At 28.7% G+C, this 7,919-nt stretch overlaps 1 long non-coding RNA gene across 1 annotated transcript; it reads left to right on the plus strand.

The window, feature by feature from the left end:
• The first annotated feature begins 342 nt into the window (after window positions 1–342).
• LOC128290218 (uncharacterized) lies at window positions 343–1,515 on the plus strand. Its single transcript, XR_008279862.1, has 2 exons — window positions 343–428; window positions 903–1,515. It is a non-coding gene; the product is annotated as an uncharacterized LOC128290218 (long non-coding RNA).
• Window positions 1,516–7,919: the final 6,404 nt, after the last annotated feature.

A 7,919-nucleotide genomic window follows, 5' to 3' on the forward strand; every position in this document is an offset into this window, starting at 1 on the left:
CCACAAAGCTGATGTCACAATATTTATTTTATTATTATTTTAATGTTTACAGCATAATTGAGTGATTGTGTGAAAATTTCATTAAGAAATTTTATCGTTTAATTGGTCAATTTGATAAAAAAGACTAAATCGCGTAAAATGTAAAACTTAAGTTCTATTAGATAAATGTGTCTATTAGCTATGGAACATTAAAGTGGATGTCCTTAAGTGGTAATTAGACTATTTCTTTTGTGAGTGGACAATTATGGGCTTATATTAAGTGATTTTGATGGTTAATATCCAAGGTTAAAATAGTAAATTAGTTAATAATGAATAATTAAGTAAAACAAAAACATTTCTCCATCTTCAGTCATCTTCCATTACCGAAATTGAATAACAAAATACACCATTCTTAGGGTTTTCATTCGGCCAAGCTCTCTACTTCAATTGTAAGTACATTTTTGTTCCATTTTTAATGATTTCTATGTTTTTGTGATCGTTGCATCTAGTACTAGTTAGCCCAGGGACTATTTTGCAAAACTGTTAAAGATTTTGAAAGTTTCCATTGATGAATATGTATGAGTTTTGATGTTTTATGATAGATTATGAATATTTATTATGAATATACAAGTTTTGTAAAGTGATCTTTAGTGAAAATGCAAAATAGGGATTAAATTGAGAAATGTGTAAAGTTAGTAGTTAAAATGTGAAATAAATGAAAAATATGGGCTGCTAGGGGTATAATAGTAATTCGGCTGGCATGGGTATATTTGGAATTTCATGAATTTGTGATTTTGTGTAATAAGGACTAAATTGTAAAAATGTGAAAGTTTAGGGATAAATATGTAAAATAACCTTAATGTATATTTTGGATTGAATTGAATAAATAGTTGATAAAATAAGTTAATTTTGAATATATTTAGATCAAGAAAAGTAGAATTCGGATCTAGATCGGGGGAAAACTAAAGTTATCGACTAATCGACTCATTTCGTCGTTTACACATCCGAGGTAAGTTCGTATGTGATAAATTTTAATACAAATGTATTTCATATGCTTTGATATTGCATAAATTGCAAATACGAGACTGTGGATACGAACGATAGTGATTCGACGACGATTCGACATTCGAAATCCTGGTTGAACCTTAAGAATAGTTTAGAATGCTAGTGACTTGACATTAGGAGATACATTGAGTTGGCTTCGGGCCATGATATTAGCACTTTGGGTGTGAGATAAACCGATTTGACTTCGGGCCATGCATATCGGTTGATTTGGCTTCGACCATGATATTAGTATTTCAAATAAGTTACTTTGATTTGGCTTCGAGCCATCGTATAGGTACTTATCGTGTGAGATCCTTAAATATCTGATTCCTATTCTGAATGGTTCAACGGAAAATTGTAAGACGAGAATGTGTATGAGACTTGTACGGGATGGTATAGGTATGTGTATAAACTATTTTAGCATCAAATTGAAGAAATGATGGTGAAATTATATAATTTTGTGAATGAGTATATGAAAGGTTTGTTAGTTAATGTAAACTTTATGTTGTTGTATTCAAATTATTGAATTATATTTGTGAGATTGTATTGAGTTTATTTCATAGGAGATTACTAAGCTTTATAGCTTACATCATTTATTTTTCTATGTTTTATATTTGTGAGATTGTATTGAGGCCGTATGACTTGGTCGTGTGGCATAAGTCAGTATACCCTATAGGATTGGCACGGCGTAGCACACTGCCTGGTATACGAGCGTGCATGGCCATTTTTAGGGCACATGGGCTAGCCACACGGGTGTGTGTGTTGGCCCTGTGACCCAAGTCAGACAGTTACATGGGGTCGGACACGGGTTGGGACATGGCCATGTGCTCCCATTTCGAATGTCTACACGGCCAGTGACATGAGCGTGTCTGGTGGCCATGTGAGACACACGGCTTGGCCACACGGACGTGTGTCCCCTGTTTTAAGAAAAATTTTCAAAGTTTTCATAAAAATTTCTTAAGATATCGGTTTAGTCCCGAACCATTCCCAAAGCATGTTTAGGGCCTCGTAGGCTCGTATTAGGGACAAATTGATTGAGATTGAATATTGAATGGTTGAATTGAGAAAATGTATGTTAAATGGATGTTTAATTGTTTTGTAAGTCTGATAATACTTCGTAACCCTATTCCGGTGTTGAATACGGGTGAGGGGTGTTACATTTTACGTTGATATATTGCATACACAAATAATTATATTAATCTAATATGTAAATAAATGTATGTATTCATTTCTTTAAATATATATAGTTGAATTAAAATTAAAGTTTCATCCATGCATATAAATTAGAATTCAAGTTTCATGTATATAATTGCATATATCAAATTAAGAAATCTTGTGTCGATCGAATATTTCTTTTAGCTTTTTATTTTTAAATTTATTGCACTGTTTTATTTATTTATATATATATATATAATTTAAATGACACTTGGTAACATAAATTGAAGTGAAATTACTTTCAAAATCGTCAAATCCCATCATAAAACTGACACAATTTTACTTATTTTAACTAAAATCCATTGAATAAAAGAAAAAGAAAAGTGCACGAAACAGTATATTGATAAATGCATGTAACGTCCTTGAAAGATTATACCCAAAAAGTATTCAATTTTGTAAGTAGATAAATTTTAGCGGTTGAGAAATACCCAATTTCATAAGAATCATGTGTCTAACTATAAAACTTGAATAAATACAAGCATACACTATCAAAGAAGATGAAATTATCATGAGTCAACCCTGTGGTTGGTTTCTGAAATTGATGCCAGGGCTTACTGAAATAAAATACAAGGAGTATGTTTTTTTTATAGAGACATTATAGGGCAAAGTCGAGTTGAGTAAGATTAAGTTCTTAAATAGAGGGTAAATTTTCATTTATAATATTTTATTTTTAAATCTTGTTTAAGTGATATTAAATTTTTTATCACTTGACTTAATAATTGTTGGTAGGTTCGTACATGTAGTATTAGAATGATTTTTTTAGCATAATAATAAATTTAGTTCCTAATTTTATATTTTTAAATTTTAGTCTTCATTCTTTTCTTAGTTAAATTTAATCATTGATTTTTAAAAAGTCAAATCACTATTTTTGTTAACAGAATACTAATTACCACATTAATTTTTTAACAATGTTAGGGTGACAATTTATGGTTAGTCCATGTGTACTTTATGTTGATATGATACTATTTTTCTTATATCACTTCAACAAATTATTTAAAAAGGATTAAATTATTATTTGGGGTTTGAACTTGACAATTGTTCTCATATTGGAGCTTGAACTCTAGGGTTTTCAACTACCTAGGACAAGAAAAAGTTCAAGCCCCAATGTAAGAATAATTGCCACGTTTAAGGCCTAACTTAAATAAAAAAAAGTTCAAGTCCAAATGTAGGAACAATTGTTGAGTTCATGACCTAACTTAGACCAAAAAATAGTTTAGGCCCCAATGTGGAAAAAGTTGTCAAGTCTAGGCCCCAAAAAATGATTTAACCCATTTAAAAATTATAAAACATTCAAAAAATTAAATAATATAAAAAATTCATAAAAATTAAAAAGAAAAATAAAATACATGTGCATTGTCATGTAGGCAACTATGTTTAAAATTTTAAGATTTTTGTTAGTATTTTTGTTAAAAAAAATCAATTCAACTCATTTTAAATAGTTAGTGACTAAATTTAATTAAAATAATAATAAATGTCAAATTGAAATATTTTTTTAAATATTAATCTCATTATATGTTGTTATTATATTTGCTTTTTTTAATACAATACTTAAAATTATCCATACCCCTCCCCAACCCTTAAATAAGAGGATATTGCGCTTCAGCATATTCGAACTCATATCCTTTTGTACTGACAATAATACTAATGCCAATCTAAGCTCAATCCACAATTTTTTAAGGAAGTATTAAAATAATGTTATGTTAACTAATCTTATAATTACCATTGCATGATATGATGGATCTCAGTAAGTCAACCAACCTAATCCTTTTGAATGAGTAAACCCAATTGTACAAAAATAAACAAATTCAACTACAAATAATCTTTCCAATAGAATCCAAACATGGCAAAAGTATAGTAAATTCAAAATTAAAAAAGAAAGGGGAGCACATGAAACAATATAAATCATGATCCATTATCAGAACCGAAAAAGATGAATCTTTGGAGCATAGGGGTGGGGGACCAATTTTAGATGTTGGTCCACCACATCCCCTGCCAATGGTAGCTAAGAAGGGTCCAAAGTGGGATTGCAAATTACTATAAAAGATGGGAAATTGTGAATACGACAAATTGATGTGACATCCATGTTTGATAGGTTTCTAAAGTCTAGTAGTTTAATAGAATTTAAGTCTCTCTCTATATATAATATACTATGCATGTTAGAATTAAAGGGTTAAGGTACATTAAAAAATTAAACATATATGCTAAGAAAACATTAATTTCATTATTCTTTAGCAATCTAGCAAGCATCCAATTCGAGTTTTATGAGTTATTTGTAAATTTTAGTTTTATTTTTTATGAAATTGATTGCATGTCTTTGACTCTACACTGCTGTAACATTTAGATTGACTAAAAATATTAAAATATGTTATAGGTATATGTATTTTATATAAATTTAATATTTAATATTTTTATTTTTAATTGTTTAGTCTCTTTGCTTTTCAAATTTCAAAATACCCCGATATCAGAATAGTATTATTTCAAGATTTACACATTACAATTTTCAAAGTATACAAAATAGGAATCATTAGTGTTGGCAAAGAAGGTAATTGTATATCGTAGAGAATTAGAAAGACTTGTAAATTGAGGGAAATTAATTCGAGGTATTGACTAAATTGTAATAGTGTGAAAAGTGTTGGGAAAAATGTGAAAACTAAGAGTATAAATGATTGAATTAGATTGATACGAAAAAAAGAGGAAGGATTAGAAGTGCAATTTAACTAAGAGAGTGTTATGAAGTGTGGATGACAACTGAAATTTATTGTGGGCCACTAAATGAATATGATGATGTTTATATTTTTTTAAGTTAAATATTTTTTATAATATTTTAAATATTAAATTAAATAGATTTTTGTGATAGAAAAATGTAGAAATCAAATATTCTTCCATGGATTTTTGGTGGAATCAATATGTTGAAAAATATGGACATCACATATATAACAAGGGTAATTACATGTTATTATTTACTATCCCCAAATATTAGGGTAATCACATATATAAATATTAGGGTTATGGTCCCCAAATTACATACAAGATATCTTTTCTAGTATCCTACCCTTAGGAAAGAGAGAGTAAATATTCTTTGAATTTCTTGTGTGCTAATTTGGAAGATCAAATCCCCAAGATTGGGAAAAGCTTCAAGGAATTAATGGATTCAGGTACGCTTTCATATTTAGTTTTATTCTTGATGATTTGACATGATATATCCTGATTTATTCAGTTTTAATTTATATTTATTTTACAAATCTAACACAATAGAGTAACCTCATAGCAAGCTTAGTATCTTGTGAAGTCAACTAGTGCTCATATTGGAAGAGAGAGAAGTGAAGTTAGGTTTTTGGGTAAAAGGTTAAGATAAGGATGATAAGGTTTCATTATTATCATGAATTAGTATAACGATCATATTTATTTCGAGTAAAAGTGCATGGAAACATTATTTGATTATCATTTTGATGTTGAATCTTGTATATTTTTCTTATGAAAATAAAGAAAAGAGAAGATGGGTGGATTCCAAGTTAGTGATAAGGGAAAAGAAGTAGCTAAAGAGTGAAGGAAGAAAAAAGAAGCTCATCCAAGCACTTGATTGTAAGTACTTCACGAATTTTACTTTACCTAATTTAACCGAAGTGTAAGTCATATTAAAATGGTTATATGACTATTTTATATGTCCACGTGTTAATATTTTATATGAAAATTGATTAAGGAGTAGAGAAAATATGAATTGAATTCTAATTACAAAATGAATGGCTTAAGTGTATTAAAATAGTAATAAAAAGGGACTACATTGTAAAGTGTACAAAAGTAGACATATGAACTAAAATATTGATAAATAGGGTTTGAACGAAGAGCGATGTAAAAGTGAATAAATTAAAAGTGATATTATAGTGGCATTATATAGTATAGTGAATTTTATTATTAATAAGGACTAAATTGTAAAAAAATGTAAAGTTTGAATTATCTTTGATTGTTGGGGGAATGTAATGAATTTAATGTACTAAATGCCCATGTAGACAAGATATGAACTAGTAGGGTATAGATGGCATGCCATTAGGAAATTTTTATGTGCATTAGTGATAGTTGCACTTCTATGCAATCTAATGATATCGCACTTCGGAGCATTTCATTAACTTTACACTTCAGTGTAAGATAGTGTATGCACGTTTGTGCTAATGATTCAATGTTCATTCTGTATATCCTACGTGTTCTATTAAGTTTACAATTGGGCTAAAAATTTTAAATGGTAAGTAGACTTATTAGTGAAATTGGTAAGCGGCTTATAATATGTTAGTTTGAGATTTCACTATGGTTTCTTTCTATTTAATTTCATTGTATATTATTAATCTTGTTTTATATGTTAACATTGGTTAATTTCAATGGTAAGTTTAATTCTCGATGTACTTACTAACTTTTATAAGCTTAACATGTTATTTTTCAACGTATAGATAGAAGCTCGACTTGAAGCTCTAGAGTGAAGATACAATTTCAACTCATCGCATCGCATCTCATCTGGAAGAGAGTATGATTTTGACATTTTGGCATTAGATTATGACATGAACATAAGTCAAAACAAAGTATATGTATAAGATTACTATTGAAAGTACTTTGTGAATCTTGAATATTTTGTTAGCCCTAAGAACTTATTCAAGCTTTGATGAAGACATTTGTTGAATTACATGATATTTTGATGGTATTTTATGTTTCATAAGGTTGAGAAGTCTTATGGAATAATTGATGATAGTTTAGAATTGGTTTTAGATGTTTTAAACATGCTTTGGAAAATCTATCCTTGGAATTGTGACATTCACTAGCCAATGTTGCAATGTTGGAAAAATTTTGGTCTTAGTGTTGTGAAATTGGATGTCATTGGAGTATTATGCCTTCAGTGTCGCAATGCTCGTTTCTAATGTCGTGACCTTGACCCTGTTTACCTTATTTTAACTTGAAAAGATCCCGAATTGTCCCTGTTTGCAACCAAACTTTAAAGGAAGCCTAAAAATAACTTGAATAGCTTCAAATGGGTTCAAATATGTTAAAATGAAGTTCTGAAATTGATGTTCAAGTTAAGTAATCTTAGTGTCCATATCCCTTGCTCGTGATATATCGATTCAATCTGGGTGAGGGGTGTTATAGTTAGTGTGGCATTTTGAAATAAATAAAAAATACTCACTTGGTAGTAATATAACTAAAAAAAGGAATACTGCAATGAATCTAAATTTAAGAAAAATAATTCTTATAGTGTTAACAATTAGAAATGAACTAAATTTCAATTTTACAAAAAGTAAAAGGACTTATCGCATATTTAAAAAAGGTTAAAATATGTCCATAATCCTTGTAATTTTCAAAAATTAAGAACTTAGTCATTGTACTTGTATTTTTAGGAATTTAGTCTCTTTACTTTTTAAAATTTAAAACTTAGGTCCAACTATTAATTTTTTGTTAAGTGTAGGTTAATTACAATATCTTTTTTTAATGACATGGCTACCGAGTGAGTAGTTTTGTAATTTCAAAATGTCACAACAAATTTAACTAAAAAATAAATAGTGTTAACTATTGAAACTAAATTTTAAAAATTAAAAATAGAGAGATTATATTCCTTAAAATAGAAGTATAATAACTAAATTCTTAATTTTTGCAAAGTACAGGGACTATAAGTACATTTTATCCCTTAAAAAATATGCGAGGGA

Source organism: Gossypium arboreum, chromosome 3 (genome assembly GCF_025698485.1).
Source record: "Gossypium arboreum isolate Shixiya-1 chromosome 3, ASM2569848v2, whole genome shotgun sequence".
In the NCBI taxonomy this organism is placed as follows: domain Eukaryota; kingdom Viridiplantae; phylum Streptophyta; class Magnoliopsida; order Malvales; family Malvaceae; genus Gossypium; species Gossypium arboreum.